This window comes from Staurois parvus, unplaced genomic scaffold (genome assembly GCF_062004578.1).
Source record: "Staurois parvus isolate SC_StPar_1 unplaced genomic scaffold, SC_StPar_1.0 ptg000147l, whole genome shotgun sequence".
NCBI lineage: Eukaryota > Metazoa > Chordata > Amphibia > Anura > Ranidae > Staurois > Staurois parvus.
The window spans coordinates 28279223-28301066 of NW_028317943.1; positions in this window are offsets into that span (position 1 = coordinate 28279223).

Sequence of the window (21844 nt, forward strand, 5' to 3'; positions counted from 1 at the left end):
AAAAGGCTTGTTGTGGGAGCACTGAGCGGGGGGCGGGAGGGAGGCGGTAGTTAGGAGTGACCTGAGAAGAGGAGGACTGGGGCTGCTCTATGCAAAACCATTGCACAGAGCAGGCCAGTATAACATGTTTGTTATTAAAAAAAAAAATAATAGCGAAGCTTTAATATCACTTTAATGAATAATATTAACCTCTTCACACTGGCCGCACATAAATGTGCGGCCTCCCGGCGTCTGGACCTTGACGCCAAGCAGCCACACATTTGTGTGCAATTAACAAAAACATATGTGCTGAGAGCGCGCGCCCTGCGCGCTCCCAGCACACATGTCCGGTACTCACGGAAAGGTCCCGATCTCTTTCGATAGGGACCTTTCCTGATCACGTGACCACCGTGACAGCGAATCACGGCGGTCACATGACCTTAAAACCCTGCCCAGCCTCCCGGCTTGTGAAACCCTTAAAGGGCCAGGAGGCTCCGGTGCCAAGGGGTTAATATTAGTAATATTAACTAATACAATAAAAAATGCTGTTTTGCAACAGTAATTTTAATGTTGCTTAAAGTGAAACATGCACTATTCCTTTAAAAAATCTTACTAGGGAATTCCCTAAACCTGCTTGTGAGACATCTCTAGGATGTACAGTTGTGTTCAAAATAATAGCAGTCAGACATCACTAACCTGATCAATCACTGTTTTTGGTAGAAATGATATTTCTACATGGCAAATAATTTACTAGCAGGTGTAGTAGAGTAATAGAAATCCAACAGACCCAACAGTCATGACATGCATGCTGCTGATTCTGTGTAATTGAATCACTAATTGAAAGGGGCATGTTCAAAATAATAGCAGTGTGGAGTTCTATTAGTGAGGTCATTCATTCTTTGAAAAACAGGTGGCAATTATTGCCCTTATTTAAGGAAGGAAGGCAGCAAATGTTGTACATGCTGGTTACAGTGCATTTCTCTCTGAAATTCTGAGGAAAATGGGTCGTTCCAGACATTGTTCAGAAGAACAGTGTACCTTGATTAAAAAGTTGATTGGAGAGGGGAAAACATATAAAGAAGTGCAGAAAATGATAGGCTGCTCAGCTAAAATGATCGCAAATGCTTTAAAATGGCAACCAAAACCTGAAAGACGTGGAAGAAAGCGAAAAACTACCATTCGAATGGATAGAAGAATAGCCAAAATGGCAAGGACTCGGCCAACAATCAGCTCCAGGAAGATCAAAGAAGGTCTAAAGTTACCTGCGAGTACTGTTACAATTAGAAGATGCCTATGTGAAGCCAAGCTATCTGCAAGAAGCCCCCGCAAAGTCCCACTGTTGAAAAAAAGACATGCGCTGAAGAGGTTACAATTTGCCAAAGAGCACATTGACTGGCCTAAAGAGAAATGGCGCAACATTTTGTGGACTGATGAATGTAAGATTGTTCTTTTTGGGTCTAGTGGCCGGAGACAGATTGTCAGATGACCCCCAAACACTGAATTCAAGCCACAGTACACTGTAAAGACAGTGAAGCATGGTTGGGCAAGCATCATGATATGGGAATGTTTCTCATACTACATACTGTTGGGCCTATTTATCGCATATCAGGGATCATGGATCAGTTTGAATATATCAGAATACTTGAAGAGGTCATGCTGCCTTATGTTGAAGAGGAAATGCCCTTGAAATGGGTGTGCCAACAAGACAACGACCCCAAACGCACCAGTAAACGTGCAACATCTTGGTTCCAGACCAAAAAGATTGACGTTATGGAGTGGCCAGCCCAATCCCCGGATCTTAATCCAATAGAAAACTTGTGGGGTGACATCAAAAATGCAGTTTCTGAGGCAAAACCAAGAAATAGAGAAGAACTGTGGAATGTAGTCCAATCATCCTGGGCTGGAATACCTGTTCACAGGTGCCAGAAGTTGGTTGACTCCATGCAACACAGATGTACAGCAGTTCTCAGAAACAGTGCTTATACAACTAAATATTCATTAAGTGATTCAAAGGAAAGCAAAATCTTCAAACATCTTTTAGTTTATATAGTGAATGTTTGAGTTTGTAAAGAAGAATACAAACACTGCTATTTTTTTTAACGGTCTAATATTCACTTTTCTTCAATTTTTTTAGAGGAACAACACAAATTTGATATATTTTTCTTCATGTTTTGATTTGGGATAGAATGTGTAGTGTTCCCAATGCATTTGTGTGTATGGAAAAAAAAACTATTAGAGGGATTTTGAGCTTTATTCACTTTTTTCAACACACTGCTATTATTTTGAACACAACTGTATATAAAGAACTACAGCAAAAGTGACATTTACAAAGAAAAAGCTGGAATGCTGGAAATGTACATTTCTGTGCAAGCTTCCTTTATTTTGTACTAAATGGAGTGGGGACTCTCTAAACTACTTATCAGACCCTCATCATGAAGGGGGTCTGACGTTTTTTTTTTTTTAAAAAAAAGCATACTGAAATGACTGGGAAATGTAAATTATTGGCAATGTTTTCTTTCTGTCACTTTTGCTGTAAAAACTCACATGGGAGTGTGACACATGATGATTGCCAATGCAGGTATTTGGGTTTGTGGGGATGAGTCATCAGAGCATAATTCATTGTGCTTGACAATAAATCTACAGTATATCTCTGGATGACATTTATGTTGGATTTACATTGAATTCCATGCAAAAAAAACTCTTGCTGCCCCATGGAATGAGTAAGGGGCACTCACCTTCACTCCTGAACATAGTGATTTTCAGGAGTGTTTATTTGTGCTTTTTTGAGTGTATTTGCAAGTGTTTAAAAGAGTATTGCAGGTGTTTTACATGTGTATCCAAGCTTCAGGCTTTTTGTTTTAGTGAATGGAAATCACTAGGGGGAGGAGAATAGTTAATATAGACTAAAAAATGCCTGGAAAAACACTCAAATAAAGTGTTTTCAGGCATTTCTATTGAAGTCTTAGGGGACCAAAACAATCAATTCTGCCTGAAAAGTAGCTCATGTACTTCTTGGAGTGACAGGCATTTTACTACAAGTGACAGCATGTGAACAGGGGCTAATGAAATGAATTGGATTTTTCTTGTTCGCATTTTTGAGCTTCGAGCTTCAAGCTATAAAACGCTAACACAAACAATATGACAATAAATAAATACACACAAACATTGGGCAGGTCCAGATCCATCATCAGTCACATTGTCCAGCAATGCAGATCCCTGTTAATCATAATGATTCATGCCAAAAGAAAAGAACCCGCTAACCTGTCAGTATCCATTTCACTCCTCGCAATGTCATTTGCAATGAAAACAAAGGGCTGCATATGGTGGCTGACATCACTGGCAATAACTGTATTTGGTCTATGGCCATGGCCAATATTTGGTCAGTGATGCAAGCCACAATCCTTGGTTTACATGGCCAGGGATTCCTGGTCAGCAAATTAATGGAGTGGGTGATGTCACTGTTTCCTTAACAATCATTGACAAGAGCCTGTTATATATAGTAGTAATTCATGACCGCTACCCCACCCTCTCCTGGTTAGCCAGACTTCATGCCAAGATAAGGGTATGGGCAGGCAGCCTGGCATGCATTCCCCTCCGGAAAGATATCAGGCTAAATGCTTTGCAGAAGAAATGAAAACAAAAATGCTATAATGTCCTCTTTAAAATCCATACTTGACCGTATTAGAGTGGGGATTGGACTTCCCATATGTCCCTGCAGATGTTATGGACATTATCGAGACCTCCCACTCCTATTGGGAAGAGGAAATGATTTGGGACTATTTGCATGTTCCTAAATCCCAAAGGGGGTTTCTGAACTCTGATGTGTTGGCCTGGTTCCAGGATATTCGGCTGGAGTAGAGCTGAGGTAGGGCCATCTACAAGGACTGAATAGTCATCGTTAAGACTGGCAAGCCCAGCAGGAGCTGCTTGGTGGCTAAGTGGTGCCCCAATGAAGAGGCCACCAGACTACCTAACCCTGAGCTATACTGGTGAAAGCACTTGGGAAAACCCCTCTTCCTTTGTTGAACTGTCTTGCCGAATTATGCCATCCACTGGTTTCTCTTTCTCCCTGGTCTGATTTAAGGGGGATATTTGGTGGTGAGGCCCAGGACATTGCTAAAGAGATTGATGCTATGGAGAGGCTCCTCCTTCAGAAACTCTCATGTAAAAAATTCTCTGTTAGCAGTATCATAACCCCCTGCTAGCAGAATGTATAGATAGTTTAGCTAGCGTGAGGGTTGTGTATTTGTTTTCTCCCTTGCAAACTCATCATGGACAGCTGTCCTTCTATTCCATTTTGGAACTTTGTGACCTTTTTGCCAATATGTTTCTACAATTTGCTGCAGGGCTTCCTTTTAAGGGTAAGGTGCTCCATCTAAAAAAATGTGTATAGTCTGCATATTGATAGTATGTAGATTTGTGTACATATGTTTTGCTTTAATAAAATTATTAGCTGCAGGGAGCTGTAGTTAAGATGTGTATATCTCTATAAAATTTGATAAAAAAAAGTCAGCGCTCAGTGATAGTGATTAGCTGCTAGCAAAGAGTGTTCATAAACAAAAAACACCAAAATAATATAAAATACAATGGTTTGCAGCACTTATAAAATATAAATAAATATAAAAAATAATAATAAAATAAAAATATATATAAACAAAAACATCCGTGACAAGCGTATAACAAAAAAGGAGTGAACAGTCCAAATAATGTCAAAATGTTCAAGGACAGTCTTCTCCCCTGTGAGTTAGTTAAATGGTGTTTGACCTCCACCTTGAGTTAAATGCTTACTCGTCAGATCCAATTGTTGTCTAAATGAATAGAACAGCACATAATGCTTTGTTAGACAGTGAAGCTCTTCTCCAAGAAAAGATGCTCCAAGCAAACCAATATTTCTTCACCACTCTCTTAGCCTGTTGGAACCACTCTTTTCCCCATTCATCGATTGTCCTCCATAGATGATTATAATCCAAAATCACTAAACGACCCATGAAATGCATATGTTTTACCCTTTACATGATGGATTAGCCTTTGCTGAATATTGACTTTGTAAGTTTTTACACCCAATTCCTTTGCCACTTGTAAAATAGGATTTTGAGTGGGTCCAACATATGCTCCACCGACATCAACATTCTGGACTTCTTTGTTCCTAGTTTTATGTGTTCTGCCCCAACTCTGTTCCATGCTTCCAGTACTACAACATTAAGCCCTGATTCCACAAGCAACTTAGCAGCCGTAAGACCAACCAGCTTACAAACAAACCGAATTAGCCTGTCTAACAGTATGCATTAAAAACAGGGGTTTCATTAGCACACATTTGCAAACACATGCGTAAGCTGCAGAGCCTCTTCACAGCACTCCTAAATTCTGCAGTTCCTAACTCTACAAATTTCCTAACTCTTAAAATTTGTAAAGTTACTAACTGCAGAATTTTGGGGTGCTGTGAAGAGGGCTCAGGATCTACTCTTGTATATATTTTTACATCCAATGGGGACATTGCCTCAGCGTGTGTTCCAGACGCCATCTTAGGGAGAACGTACATGCCGGCCGGCTTCCTCCTCCGTCTTCCTCCTGTCACCACGCTTGTTCTGGGCGCAGACACGGATGTCAGACACTTGGATACAGCCGTTCCTCCTAGGGGATACTTATCGCATACAGGCTTATTTTACCTATTCCATATGTGAGTGTTTCTACATTTGTGAATTATTAAAGTGGTTCTGCTGCACTTAGAGGCGCTTCTTTTTTCCTTCTATTACACAGTCCTGCTATAGCACTGTATGAAGCCTGCCCAAAGTGCCCTATGGACCTTCTTACTTTAATCCACTTACATTATATTATAATTTATTGGACTTTATGGACTTTTTTAGGTACTTGGTGTTAGTGTTTTGCACTGAACATTTTTACTTTTTCTTTTCTGTTGGGGATTGGCTGAGGTTCCTGAAGAATGCAGCCAGCCACTCCTCAGATCCGCCCACTGCTTCCAAGGCCCTCATCCAAAAGCCATAGAGCAGGGGGAAATTCTAGAGGGGCTGGCCTACAGAGTCTCTAGGCCCTGACCACAATTTTACCCCTCTGTCTATCACACCTGAGCTGCTAACCAGCTCCTGGCTAACCATTAGGGTCTAGCTCCCCCTAGATGCACTAGGAGGGCTCTACTCAAGGAAAAGAACAGTCCAGGATCTGTTTCTGTACATAGGAAAGAAATTGTCCCTCCTTTATTGATTCAAGATAACTTGGCATCCCATAAGCCCTATTTCCCTATCCAAATAATTTTCCCCTAATAAAATAACAAACCCAAGCTCACGGGCTGTTCACTGAATAAATGTGTGGAAAATGCTGGTTGCCTGGCTGTACCTTTGGGGCTCTCACGAGGGTAGCACTACAATAACTTAATGTAAAGTGTATGTAGTACTAATCCTTTTTTCAGTGTTACTCTGCATTGTGTACAAAGTTTAACAAAAAAGTTCAACAAAGTTTAACAAAATGCTTTAACCAAAACACCTCCAAAGCATAAACCCTGGGGCAGCAATCTAAGAGCTAGAGATTTTTCATTTTTTATTCTTAAAATAACAAGTAGTGTGGTATTTGAAAGACGGCAGTCATAAATATTGTGTAGACTCACTGCACATTGTGTAAGTATTTGTACTTGGCAGCTATTCTGAAAAAATAAGTCAGTTAATTACGTCAAAGTCAGGAGCCATAAATATTTTACAGATATGCTATACACCTTATTTACTAAACATGGAGAATGCAAAATCTGGTGCAGCTCTGCATTGAAACCAATCAGCTTCCAGGTTTTATTGTCAAAGCTTACTTGAACAAACTGAAGTTAGAAGATGATTGGCTACCATGCACAGCTGCACCAGATTTTGCAGCTATTTTAGTAAATCTCCTCCCATGTGTTTTTAATAGGCTACAATGGACAGAGAGATTTGGAAGGCCACATGCAAGAAAAACAGAACTGATGTATTAGGCAGTTTGTACTCCTTTCTAGCTGCAATGTCATGTCAGAAGGAGAGAGCGTGCAGATTTTATCTTGATTAACCACCTGCCAACCGCACTATAGCCAAATGACGGCTACAGTGCCGTTGTCCAGTTCTTGGAGGGCTACAGACACAGCTAATCACTTGATGCGGTAAAAGGCCAATCACAGCGGCCTTTTACCACATGATCAGCTGTGTCCAATGGCACAGCAGATCACCGGGTAAATGCAGTTGCCGGTTTATCGGCTGCACTTTCCTTTTTACAGTGTTACACCACAGCTATTAAAAGCATTTTTTTAGAGATTGAGCAGGCATAATGCACCTGGAAATCAAAAAAAATTAAATTTTAAAAGAAAAAAAACTGTACATATTTGCAGCACAACTTCGCCTTTATTGGATAGGCTACAATTTCCGATGGAGAGAGCAAGCAGATTGCATGTAGTAATAACAAGTGTGTGCCTTTTTTGGAGACAAATGATAGAAAAAGGTTAGATTAAAGCCACAGATATTACACCTGTATTATCAGGCTGCAATTTCTGAGCAGCTGAGCAAGCATATTGTATCTGGAAATAAAAAGATAGTGTTTTTTTGTAATAATTTTGTTGGGGAGGTACAGCATGGTGCAGCGGCAGTAGACAACTGCAGTAACAGATGTATTGAAGAACTTGTAAACAGTACAACCTGGACCAGGGACTTACAGTCAATGCAGTGCAGCGTTATTAGGTCCAAACTGAAACCATCGCTTACCAAGGGGGTAGAACACAGCCAGGCAGGTCTAACCCAAAAGGGAGCTTGTTGCAGTGCAGACATAAAACCTAAGCTATCCTTACCCCTCTGGAACCTGTCCCTACTGCTAGTGCTGTTCCTGGGTGCCTACGTCAGAGAGCTACTTCCTCGCCACTGGAACACAGGAGCAAGGTATTATATCTGGGAACTGCACCCTAGAGCTAGACGACACTAGCTTGGGGGCAAACATGGCCTCTCCTTTTTGCAAATTCACACAGAATTTATACCACACAAAATCAGATAAGAGCTTGTTCACATTATCCTAAACAATGCAATCGTTAAACAGTAATATCTTCAGTACATCTAACAGTACATCTAATGAACACCTAGCAGCTAACAGTAACCTAATTAAACAGTGATCTAATTACCTGAACAGTGAGCTAATCAGCTTCTCTTAGTCAGACAAGACCACAGTCCTGAATATCCAAAGTACATTGCACATGCTGTCTTTAAAGGATACGTTCACCTTTGGAAAAATGTTACATGCTCCATCCATTTTTTGGGGTGGAACATGTAACATGTTCCCAACGCTGTAGCTGCTGCCCACTGCTACCCCCTCCCTCTGACAGAAATATGGGGAGAAGTTCCCCCGTACTGTCTGTCAGATTTGAAAACAGCATGGCCGTGTGGGGCTCTGCCCACATGGCCGCGTCATTCATTCACAGAGTTCTGTGAATGAATGCACTACAAGTCCCAACAGTCTTAGCGGCTGTCGGCTTGTAGTTTTCAATAAACTACCACGGCACTGTGGAGTGCCATGGTAGTTCATTGAATCTTCCTGTCAGTATATCTGCTTGCTCGTATATTATGCTGTTACACAGTTAATATTTATGTTAATGTACATGAGAATTCATATAGTTTATTCTTTGTACCATTTTCTATGGACATTTCTATAGTTAGTAATGCTGCCATCCAGTGGCCTTATTTGGTAATGCATTTGTTTTTCATGTTGCCTCCCTGAGATCTATGACACAGTTCCTTTGTATATGAAGCTCCTCCCTTCTTCTTGAGTTCAGCACTTCCTGTGTCATGGAGGCAGCTAACAGACCACATGTAACAGGGACACATGTATTCTACATAGTACGCTACAGAAAGTATCATCTTTTGACCGCATAATACTGGAAACCATTCATTCTGCTGTATCCTGTTGTCACATGTACAGAATAAAGCAACTTCTGGATGAACACAGTATTGGTGAGTTCAGCTATCTGATAAGGATTGTCCACAGTGATTATATCTGCTTATACAGGCTAGGCAGAGAGGTCTCACAAGGGATAAATCGCTATCACAACAATCTGAGTCAGAATATATATCCTGTACGGGTAAACAGATATACTGACAGATCTGCAGGAGACCTGCATGGCACCAGTGATCTACTGATAGCTGGTGCAATGCTTTACAGGCTCCTGCAGACAAAAGTAGTAAATGCACATTTTTTTACCTGACAAAAAATGTGCATTTATTATTTTTATGCAAAAGGTGAACTTATCCTGTAACCACTTGCCCTCCTGAGGATTTACCCCCCTTCCTGACCAAACCATTTTTTGCGTTATGGCGCTGCATTATTTTAACTGACAATTGCGCGGTCATGCAACACTGCACCCAATTGAAATTTACATCCTTTTTTCCCACGAATAGAGCTTTCTTTTGGTGGTATTTGATTACTCGTGCATTTTTTATTTCTTGCACTATAAAAAAAAAGGCCGACAATTTTGAGAAAAAAAACTATATTTTTGACTTTTTGCTATGAAACATATCCAGTAAAAACATTTTAAAAATCTAATTTTGTCATAAATTTTGTCCAAAATGTATTCTGCTACATGTCTTTGCAAAAAAAATACCAATATGTGTAAATTGATTGGTTACATGAAAGTTGTAGCATTTACAAATGGTGGTACATATACTGGGATTTTTTTTTATTTTTGAGTTTTACTAGTAATGGCGGCGATTAGCAACTTATTGCGGGACTGTGGCAGGCATTTTGACACTGGGGGGAACTGACCTGGTGTCACTGACATCCCCAGTGACACCAATACAGTGATCAGTGCTAATAAGAAGCACTGACACTGTACTAAACACACTGGGCAGGAAGGGGTTAACATGTGGGGCAATCAAAACTGTGTGCTGTTTTACTGTGTGCTGTGTGTGTGTGCTTCACTGTAAGCACACTGCTTTGTGTGCAGGAGCTGACAGGGGAGAGAACTGTATTGCTTACTTACAGTTCTCTCCCTCCATCAGTAATGCTCCTCAATCACTGGGTGCCGATGAGTAATCACCATCCGTGATTGACAGCTGAGGCCGCGAATAGCAGTGGGGGTAGGGTGTGTGCACGGCTCGCATGCGTCCCCTACCTGGAGATGCAAAATCACATATATATACACGTGATTTTGTGCACCCGTGCTGCCCTGTAGCAGTATTACTGCTATAGGGCGGACAGGAAATGGTTAAGGTGTTTGGCTTTCACTTGTGTAATCTGTCCACTAGACAAGTCATCATAAGACAAAACTTATACAATATTTTAGCACTTCTGAAAAAGTGGAATTAATTTATCTTCATAGATTTCTTGAGGAGATTGTTGATAAATATTTCTGTCCCAAGTGGAGGAGCTTCTCCAATCCAGTCCGCAGGATGGCCACCATATTTCCTCCAATCATTAACCTGTACAAGATTAATATTAGACCTTTCCATCCATTCCAGAAGGGAAGCTTTATTGTCTTTATTGAGAGAATTAACCCAAGACTCGCTTTCAGCATTCATCATGTTGTTGTTCATCATTAGAGAATGATCTGCTCTCTCCATGGGATCAGAGGCTGAACTGGCCTCTTTTCCATGCTGTGACTGGGGTAAGCAGACAAAATTTCTGGTCTCCTCCATGGGCCATAATCAGTTGGTAGAAGGCTATCCCCTAGTCCCCTACAAAATCCCCTGTCCTGGTTGTGTCTGTCACAGATGTGTATGCTCTTCCTAAACTAGCCACCTTGCAAATGCATGCCAACATCTGGGGGCAGGAACTTAAAAAGACTCTGCATGACCTAAGATGGCCATCGGGGTCACCTGGATGCAATGTAGCCAACCGGAATGTTGCTCCAGGGATCCAAGGAAACCATAGAGAAACCAAGTTTCCCTAGGCTTCCCCTCCAGCTGCAGTACTGCTCCTGATGAGTGCCACTTACAATGGAGAAAATAGCTTGCACCTGCCTACACTCCCCCCGCCCTTTGACAGATGCTTTCCTCAGAATCGAACATAACACAGAATGGTATAAACAGTCATAATTAAAATATCGGCGCAAGAAAACTTTAAATAAAATAATTAGAATACTTTGCAGGTAATTGTCCACGATATGACCCAAATGGACAGCAGGCCCCGTCGTCTTCTGTTAGGTCACAGCCAGAGTCCTCATCCTCTACTGGGGCTACATGGCTCCAAAGGGTTGTGGGTCAGCAGAACTCTCCTCTGCATCCTCTCCTCTGAGCTAGAGGCTGGTGTACCGGCTGAGTCCATTGAATCAGCCGAACTTACATACTGCGAGGCAGAGATTTGGGCTAATATAGCTTCACAAGGCGTGTATGATCACAGACAGGAAACCAGGTCAATTTGACATAACAAGGGTTAATCCAGTATCACAGAGCAGTGATCCAGGTACAGCAGAGTATGACAAATCAAGGGTACAGTCCAGCACACACAGGGCAGCAATTTCAGTACAGCGGTAACTTAGTCCAGAGTCACAGGGCAATGATGCAGGCACAGTGAGTAGCAGCCACAATCTGGTATAGCAAAGGTTATGTCCAGGGTCACAAGGCAACAAGCAGGGCATAGGGAGTAATGGGCTGCAATCTGGTACAACAGAGGTAAAGTCAAGGGTCACAATCCAGGCACAACAGAGGCAGGCAACAATCTGGCACAGCAAGGGTTATGTCCAGGACCACAATCCAGGCATCATGAGGAGCAGGCAGCAGTAGCCACAGAAAGGGTTCAGGGACTCACCAGCCAGCAGTGGCCTCAGAGGAGGAAGTCCAGGCAGAGTGGCAGGGGAAAGGAGGTCCAGAGGGCAGAGGTTCTTCATAAACCGATCGTGGGTTCTCAGTGCATCTTGTCCTCATCCTCAGGGCCAAGCAGGCAGCAGTTGAAGGAAGAACAAAGGATAGAGTAAAGTCCCAGTGTCCAGAAAGCCACACAGAACTACAAGTCCTGCCAGTGCAGATAGCAAAGTCTGTCTCTGCAGTTCCATGCATTTTATAGTCTCCTTCTAAGGATCCCTGCAGCCATGAGCTCCTCTGTCCATCACTGCAGTAAGCTCTGAACAGTTTGACACCCTTCTTTGTTACCTGGTACTTTGAATGCAGCCAAAGACCTCAACTTATAAATCTGGTGGTGCTGAGGCATCTGGCTATTTCCTGAATCCACTACATCCATTGTATACAATTATCATATGATCTGCTGTGATTGGTCACAGCGGTTACACAACACTGGCAATGGGTGATCTGTCATCAGCTGTGTCCCGTGGCTGCTTGAGTGGCACCTTTTCACAGGACGTCATATGACATCCACTCAGAAGGTGGAGCATCCCGTCCGGCTGTCAATCTGCTATAGGCTGAGCAGGAAGGTTTTAATGCAGGCTAGGGAATGTATTAAGGTAAAAAACACCAAGGCTTTACAACCACTTTAAATTGAATTATTTGCTGCTGAACTAAATCACATTCTTTAGGATGTGATGGCGTTTTGGAAGCAGAGAGAAGGCACAAGTTACCCAGAAATATTAAGTGAAACTTTATTTTTCCACAAACACTGTAAAACCAGTGCACAAGTATTATATAAAATTTGAAGAGATTTTATGCACAGAATCCCCTTTTTTATTTCAAAGAAATTTCAGAAGCAGGGATAAGTCATATTTTAGTTAGAAATATGATTACATTTTCAAATATAGTATATTATAATGATACTGATATTCTGCATAGTTATTTTTTAATAGGAGTGCGTATTTCTGTTACAGCCATAACAATAATTACAAAGTAATTTATTTTTAAAGATAAGTTACAATTTCTAAAGATTTTATGCTCATAATGTCATCCTTTTAAATAGGATTACATTTTGGAATGGGACAGAAGTCATATTTCAGCCCAAAATATTCAGTAGTACCGTTATTTTTTCAAATACATAATTCATAAATTATACAGTTCAGCTGCACAGAATCTAAATATTTTCTATAGGAGGCTATTGAAAATGGAGAGAGCAGGCATACTTTATTATTATTATTATTATACTACTGGATTTACCGTATATAGTGCTAACAGTTTTCTCAGACTTTATCTTTATTAAAAAAAAAGACAAAAACATTCACCTGTGCCAAAAGTAAAAATAGAAAAAAAAATGTTGTACAAATTAGCTGCCAACATGTATTTTTTGGCCGCCCCAAAAGTCAAAGCTAGGGAATGAGTATGAGAGGTTTCTAAGAATCACTGTTAGGCCACATTGACGGTGGCTTGTGGAGGCAGGAGTTCACAATGGTGGCAGAAGGTGGGGTTTATTTTAGAACTGCAACAATGAAATCAGAGGCTTGGCCTGTACAGAAAATAAATACTTTGGGGTACAGAATCCTAAAAACAGTTAATCTGCTGCATCTGCAGCAGGGGCTTGGTAGTTGTAGCTGATAGAGGACTGGTTCATTTTAACAAATGTCAGAAAGTCAACTGGGACAAACAGACCAAGGACAAACAAACCCTTTTGTCAGTCGCAAAGACCCCAGCTCTAAATGTATGTTTTGAGAAGATACTGGCTGCAGGGCAGCTGGTCTACACTTGTTATCTAATAATCAACGGGGGGAGGGGTTCATCTGTTCAATCTTGATACTATCTTCTTTCCATTTTCAATGCTATTAGGCAAGTTATTGACAAAAAAAGCAAACATGTTTTCTTAAAAAATAAATAAAAAATACTGAACAGCAGGGAGTGTGTCCTCTGTTTAATGCAGCTTTGAGGGCAACACCAATTCTTTCAACTATATGCTTGGTAGATGCCTTTAAGCTGTGCGTGGTGTTTTGGAACAGTACATTTTTCATGAACACCATATTCTAGTATCACATATTTTGTAATTTATTTTAACTTTTACTTTTAGCTTTTCTTAAATGTAACATAATTATTCCAATATGGTTCATCTTTAAAAAAAAGACTTATTAGTTAGTTTTGGCAGTAACACCTGATTTTTTATTTTTTTTGCAGCAGGAATAGGTCTGACGTGGACAGTGGATGCAGCAGCCACAACATATCTACAAACTATAGGAAAGTTTATTCTTGATAAACTAAAGCTAAATCACTCAACTTTGTAGAAATAGGGCAGTTTCAATACAGTTTAATAGCATAGATTGTGAGCTTCTTTTTTGCATAGTACTATACTGTATTTGTCTGAAAAATGTAATACAATGTCAAAACAGTGCACAAAAATACTTCAAAACCACAACCCCACATTCCCCTGAACCCACATTCTATCCCAATATCTCCATTATTAAAAAATAAGACTTCACTATGTGTTTGGTAGAAATTGGTTAGAATTAGGACAGCCTGCAAGCACTTGGGTAGAAAATCAAAAGAGACAAGGTAGGTTTTCTTGCAATTCATGTTTGATTGTATTATCTGAGAGACAATAGCGATAAATATTGTTCAGTGGCTGGACAGTAAGTAAACAGCTTGACTGGGCCATGATGTAAGAGGGAGAAACAAAACAGGTTTTGTCTTGAAACAAACATTGGAGTTTATTACCTGAGAGACAATTGCTAAAATTATTGTTCAGTGGTTGGACAGTATGTAAGCAGCTTGCTTTGGCCACAATATAAGGGGGAGAGACAAGGCATGTTTTATCTTCCAATAAAAATTATAGTACGTTATCCAAGAGACAATGGACGCAAATAACGCCATTCCAGAGCACTGGAATAGTCTGAAAAGTTTGAGACACAATGTTTGATTTTTTCCCGCAGCAAACAATAGAAATTTGGCAGCAGAGGTCCAGCTGTGGAAGCATTATTTGGCACCTTTACAGTGCTGCACACTGGAATAGGCTGCAATCAGTCCTTGTTCTATAATCACACGGGTATTCTCTGATTGCATGCTGCTTCTAGTGAAGCCTCTGCAGCATTTGTTACAGATCATGTGGTTGGCAGGCAGCTTATGTTGGCACCTCAATTACTGCCATGAGAACATTTGTCCGGTGTAACTGACTAAAGTGGCTGAAAACTCTTCTGGCCTGATGAAGGAGGTCCTGGAACCCAGAGTACTTAACAAGAACCACTACACTACCAGGTTGAGAACATGTGCCAGACAAGGTATGTGTGAATTTCCCCTGGCCAAGGGTAGCAACAGTTCAGTGCTGACTTTGCCTGGCTGAAAATGGTGTGGGGTCTGAAACCTCTCAGTCTGGACCTGGAGAGCTACAAGGAGCTCTTGCCCAGAGTGGCTTCTGCCCCCCAGACATCCCAGCTGGAAAATGTTATTGCAGTGCACAAGACATGGGGCATCACCACGACCTCAAGTGAAGTACCCTTCCCTGCATCCCTTGCAGCAGCCACATCCACATGCTGATGGAATATCCTTTTGGGTAAAATAATAGTGGCTGTGTATCTGCTACGGTATTGGCCAGAGCCACTCGCTCCAGTGAGAACTGGAAGAGCAGAGAGCCATTGACTGACAGTCACCAGCTCTCTGCAGGCCGAAGAGCGAGAACTGATGGTTCAGTGGTGTTTGATCGCTCAGTTCTCAGTCTTAGAGGTGGCAGGGGACAGCTACAGCTGGGACAGGTGCTGCAGCCATATAGGTGAGTATGATTGTTTATTTTTTTTAAAGCAATACTTCTCTTTTAAACATAGTAACCAATTCAGTATTAACTCTGGTTTACCAGAACTCTAACAGCAAGCCAAAATGAGCAGATTTGACAAAATATTTATGTTTAATTAAATTTGGTATTTAACAGCTTCACTTTACTTATCAAGAGGTATGTCTAACAGCTGTGAAACCAAATGGAAATGGTCTGTATCTTTATTGTGGGTAGTGGTTGGATTTACTGTTTACACTTATGCATCAACAGTTTCCAAATATCTTTTTTAAAATATGCTGTCATCTGTGGTCATATTGACAAGCCTCAAATGAAACTACAGATGGAAATACAAAATAGTGCAACTGTAGAGGTTGGAGTCTACAGTGGTCTATGATCAATACTCTCTCTGAGTTTTATATTTCCTACTTATAAAAAGCTTATATTCTATTTCAGAGGTCTCCAAACATTTTAGTACTAAGCTCACATTGAAAATTGTACTAATATTTGCAGGCCCAAAAAAAGTTTTATAAATGTATGAATAAAATTTGAATGAATGAAAAACACTCCAATGAATAACCTTCAGAAGACCCCCATCACATCAGAAGTCCTCCTTTCACATTAGGAGCCCCCCAGTCACTCAAGAAATGTTTCCTTCATTTTAGAAGCCTCTCTAATCACATCAGAAGTCCTCCCTTCACTTCAAAAGCCCATCCTACCTTCACATCAAAAGCCTTCCATCACACCAGAAGTCCTCCTTCATATCAGAAGTCCTCATTAGAAATTTCATTAGAAGTCACATTAGTCATCTCCAGTCACATTGGAAGTCCTCCCTTCTCATCAGAAGCCTCTGGGGTGGGGTCCTTTAGCAATACATTGTATCTCTCTCTCTCCTTGCAGAGAGAAAAAAAACAACAGCTGTTTGTTAAAAATAAATAAATAAATATTAAAAAATAAAATAAAAAAGACAGAAAAATACCTAGATCAAGGTTTGATCTAGTTCAGTGCCAGGGTTAGTGTTTGCATCAAGGTCAGGGTCAAAGGTCAAGATTTTTTTTTTTAAATTGGTATCAGTGTCAGTTAGTGTCAGTGTCAGTGTGTTTTAGGTAAAAAAAAACACAAAATGCGCATTATTGTTTCTGGGCTGTAGTACAGGTACAAACAACAAATAACATACACATATATGGTATCGCTGCGATCGCCAAGAGCTGGAAAATGTATTTTGGGTTGTAGGTTATGGTAGTAACAAGAAACACACAGCTAAATAAAAAAAAAAAGATTTTATTTTTTACTATTTTGGGACAGTTTTCCTTTGATAATGAAAAAAAAATCAGGAGATATTCATTAACATTTACCAGCAAATGAAAGCCCAATTTGCCTGAAAAAAAAAACAAGGTATAATCCACCGGGATGTACAAAGCAGTTGTGGTGATATGTACGGTTTTACTAACACATGTCAAAGTTGCAAAATTGTGCTTAGGCGTTGAGATTTTGTTTTATCCTTAAGCATGAAGGGGTTAAAGTGTGTAAGCTGGAGTTCAACTTTAAACCTGCTAGTGCATCTTACACTACCATCTCCTAGATTGACAATGCTACTGTCCAAGGGTGGTTTCATTGCTCCTCACATATTTATATTGAGATGCAGCTCTAAACGGAGGACTTAGTTTACCAAGAAGCAAACATTTTAGGGCTCCTGCCCACGTTTGTTTGTCAACAGAAGTACCTTTACACAAGGTTTACCCTTGCAGGGGTTCTCAGCATCCCACAGATACAAAGTGAGTATTCAGCCTCCTGTTTTGGTCTACTTAGACCCTTAGCCTGTTTTACAACAGACTGAACTTTTCCCTCAGGTCTTGGTCAAAGTGACTATCTCTAAGGCCAGACAAAAGAAATACAGAAAGGGGCGCCAGACCAAAATCTTATGAATCTGGGTCCAAGATAATTTTAATTGTTTGTAAATACATCATAATAAAAGTCACATAACATTTTAATATGATTTATTTGACAAGAATTAAAATGATCTTGGACTCTTTCATCTGGCTTTGGTCTGGTGCTTTTTTTCTGCAGTTTTATTGTTTGTGCTTCTGTCGAGTGCCTGTTGAAGGACGTCTTGCTGTGTTAGGGCTGCCTCACCAGAGCTATTGAATTTGTTTGAATTATTCTGTCATCTGACTGCACAGGCAAGTTTGAAAGTTCCCAGTGTCTCTTTGGGTATATTGTAAGGCCAGATAGGCCTGAACATATGCTTCTTGCTTGCCCATCTATACACATGCTCCTCCTGCAGCAATCTGTCTCCTGGTGAATGAGCACTGACTAAGCAATAACTCATACACCTGATAAAGGATCCTCTCACTGCTGAAACAAGGGTTATCTGCATTTTTACACAATGGCAGACTGTCCATCTGTCACAATATACATAGTGTATGTATATATGTTGTACAGGATGCCAGGAATGGGCATATTATTATAAGCAAACATTGTTTCATGCTTCATGCTGAAAATAAGCCATTTGCTGTTGAAAACATAATTTGTTTGCTTTTTATGAAAAATGTAAAGAAAAACAATTATATATATATATATATATTGTGATAGGATGAACGGCGAGGTGATAGAGGGACGCTATGTGTCACCTCGCATATGCTCATACCTGACTGTTTAGGTGGAGTCCACTCCGGGTTTTCGGGGCCACAGTTAAGCAGGTGGTTCCGGACCAGAGTTTGGACTCCACTGATCTCCACCAACAGGTGGTATAAAAAGGGCAGGGCTGGAGCAAGGAGTTGCTCATGGCCTGGGACTCAGAGAGGTGTTCTGAGAGAGCTGTGTGTATGGACTATACCTACAAGAAAAGGTTTGCTTTTTGTTTTATTTTGGTGACAGGGAGAAGCCCTTCACCTCTGAGAGAGGAAAAGCCTTTTGTTTAGTTAGTGCCTGGATGGCAAGGATTTATTTTCATGTTTTGTTTATTTTTCTGCAAACCTTTTAAATAAAGCTGACAACCAGTCAGATTTTGACAAAAGCCTGCTGTGCGGTCTACCTTTGTCCCAGGGAAGGAGATCCCCCACCTGAGCTAACCCCACATATGGTGGAGGATGCGGGCAACTTCCTGAGCAAGTGGGAAGATGGAGGAAGTTATAAGAGCCTTGCTGCAGGCCAACGCAGCACAACGGGAGACGAATCGCCAGTTGTCGGAAGCCCAACAAGCACAACATGAAGCCCAACAAGCAGACCGAGAGCTCCTTAAGCAGGTGGCCCAACACCTATTGGAATTAAAGAAGGAATCTGCAGATCCGCTGCCAGTGGAGCAGAAAATGGCGCGGGCCAGCTATGTTTTGCAGAAGATGACACCTGCGGATGATGTGGAGGCCTACCTCACAACTTTTGAAAGGGTTGCTGTTCGGGAAGGATGGAAAAAGGAGCAATGGGCAGGACTGCTTGCGCCATTTCTGACGGGTGAATCCCAAAAAGCCTATTATGACCTGGAACCAGGGGATGCCCAGGACTATGAGAAACTGAAGGCTGAGGTCCTTGCACGCCTGGGCGTCACCATTGCAGTCCGGGCTCAGCGGGTGCATCAGTGGCATTACAGGGCTGACAAACCACCCAGATCTCAGATGTTCGATTTGATACATCTCTCCAAAAAGTGGCTCCAGCCAGAGGTATTGTCAGGCCCTCAGATTGTGGAGCGTGTGGTCATGGACCAATATTTACGTGCACTCCCTGCCACTTTGAGGAAGTGGGTCGGCCGTGGAGACCCTAAATCTGCAAATGAGCTGGTGGACCTGGTGGAGAGATATGCAGCCGCTGAGGACTTTTGGCACTCACCTGGGCCGTACCCCAAGGTCACTAGGGGTGGAAAACTATCCGGAGGATCCGGTAAGACTGTTCCATGGGCCAAAGGCTCAGAAAAAAATGATAAGACTATTGTGTCAGATCATGAGACTGTAGGCTTAGGACCTAGAGACTGGCCAAATAGGTCAGGAAGGTCCCCAAGGCCATTTAGAGGTCTAAGCACTGAACATATAATATGTTATCGTTGTCATGCGTTAGGTCATATTGCTGCAAACTGTTCTTTAAATGATGAACCTATGCAATGTGAAAATGCTTATTTAGGAAAACGCATGTCTCTTTTTGCACAGGTGGTATGTACTGCAGCATGTCAGAAACGCATGGAAAAGCAAATGTGTGTGATTGCCATTGATGAAAAGCCAGTAACTGCTCTGCTAGACTCGGGTAGTGTTGTGACCTTGGTTAAAGGTGATTTGGTAAACCCTGCAAGGTTACACCCTAGCACGATTGGGGTTATTTGTATTCATGGTGATACACGTAATTACCAGACTGCTCTGGTGGAGATTGGTACTCCCTGGGGCCCTGTGACCCATTCAGTGGGGGTGGTGCCCTCTCTGCTTCATGAAGCCATAGTGGGGAGAGATTTTCCCCATTTCTGGAAGTTATGGGATAAGGAGGGGAGTCAGGAGGACCGAGCTCCCCCTGCTGGGGAAACGCCGAAAATTCCTGAACTCACTCCTGACCCCTTTGACGGCAAGGTGGAAGGGGAAACTGTTGGTGTATCCGAGGAAGGTGTAGATCTTTTTCCTTTCTCTGTAATGGCTGGGGAGCAGGAGGAGTTGGATCCAACCCCAGACAGTGAGGATATAGAACAAGAGATGATCGCTGGCTCTAGTGAGAGTGGACAGAATGTGGTGCCTGACCTAGAGGTCAGAAAAGAGGATTTTTGTACGGAACAACTGAAAGATTCCACACTTAGTAGAGCCCGTGAAAACATTAAAATGATTGATGGGGAACCAGTTGAAAATGATGTAGCGGTGTCTTTTCCCTACATGGCTCTTAACAATAACTTGCTGTATCAAGTGGTAAAGCAAGGGGAGGAGGTGGTAGAACAGTTAGTGGTCCCCAAACCCTTTCGCCGGATGGTACTAGATTTAGCCCATGGGCATATAATGGGTGGACACCTGGGCGTAGAGAAAACAAAGGAGAGAATAACCCAGAGATTCTTTTGGCCAGGCTTACATGGAGACGTCAAAGCACATTGTGAGTCATGCCCGGAATGTCAATATTCTGCGCCCTCACCCCATTTTCGCAGTCCGCTAGTACCTCTACCCATAAATGAAGTACCGTTTGAAAGAGTGGGCATGGACCTAGTGGGTCCAGTAGTAAAGTCTGCCCAGGGCCATCAGCACATACTGGTTATACTTGACTATGCCACCCGGTATCCTGAAGCCATCCCCTTGCGTAATACCTCCGCTAAAAATATCGCCAAAGAGCTTGTCCGGGTGTTTAGTCGTGTAGGTATCCCAAAGGAGATATTAACGGATCAGGGCACGCCATTTATGTCTAGAGTTATGAAAGAGTTATGCAAATTGTTCAAAATCTCCCATCTCCGTACCTCGGTCTACCACCCCCAAACCGATGGGCTTGTGGAAAGGTTTAACAAGACCCTTAAGAATATGTTAAAAAAGGTGGTGGACAAAGATGGGAGAAATTGGGATTTTTTGCTACCATATCTCATGTTTGCTATACGAGAAGTACCTCAGGCATCTACAGGATATTCACCTTTTGAATTACTGTATGGTAGACATCCCAGGGGATTGCTAGATGTCGCAAAAGAAACCTGGGAGGGAGAGACCACGCCCTATAGAAGTGTCATCGAGCATATCTCACAGATGCAGGATAGAATCGCAGCTGTCATGCCACTTGTTCGGGAACACATGGAGCAAGCCCAGGAGGTCCAGAGAAGGGTTTATAACCGGGGTGCCAGGATCCGTACCTTCAACCCTGGGGATAGAGTGCTGGTGCTAGTCCCCACCGTGGAAAGTAAATTCCTCGCAAAGTGGCAAGGTCCCTTTGAAATTAGGGAGAAAGTGGGGGAAGTAAATTATAAAGTTTACCAGCCAGGAAAAAGGAAACCTGAACAAATCTATCATGTGAATCTCTTAAAACCTTGGAAAGACAGGGAAAGTTTGTTGGCAGTACCAAGACCCCAAAAGGACGTGGTTCCCGTGGCCCCTCAGGTACCTATAACGGAAACCTTGTCAGTAGCCCAACAAAATGAGGTTAAGGAGTTTGTGAGGAAAAATGGAGATTTCTTCTCCCACCTACCTGGACTGACGACTGTCATACAGCATGATATAGTTACCCAGCCCGGGGTCCGCGTAAATGTCAAGCCCTATAGAATACCCGAGGCCAGGCGGGAAGCGGTGGCAAAGGAAATAAAGGACATGTTAGAGTTGGGAGTGATTGAGGAATCTCACAGTGAGTGGTCGAGTCCCATAGTGCTGGTCCC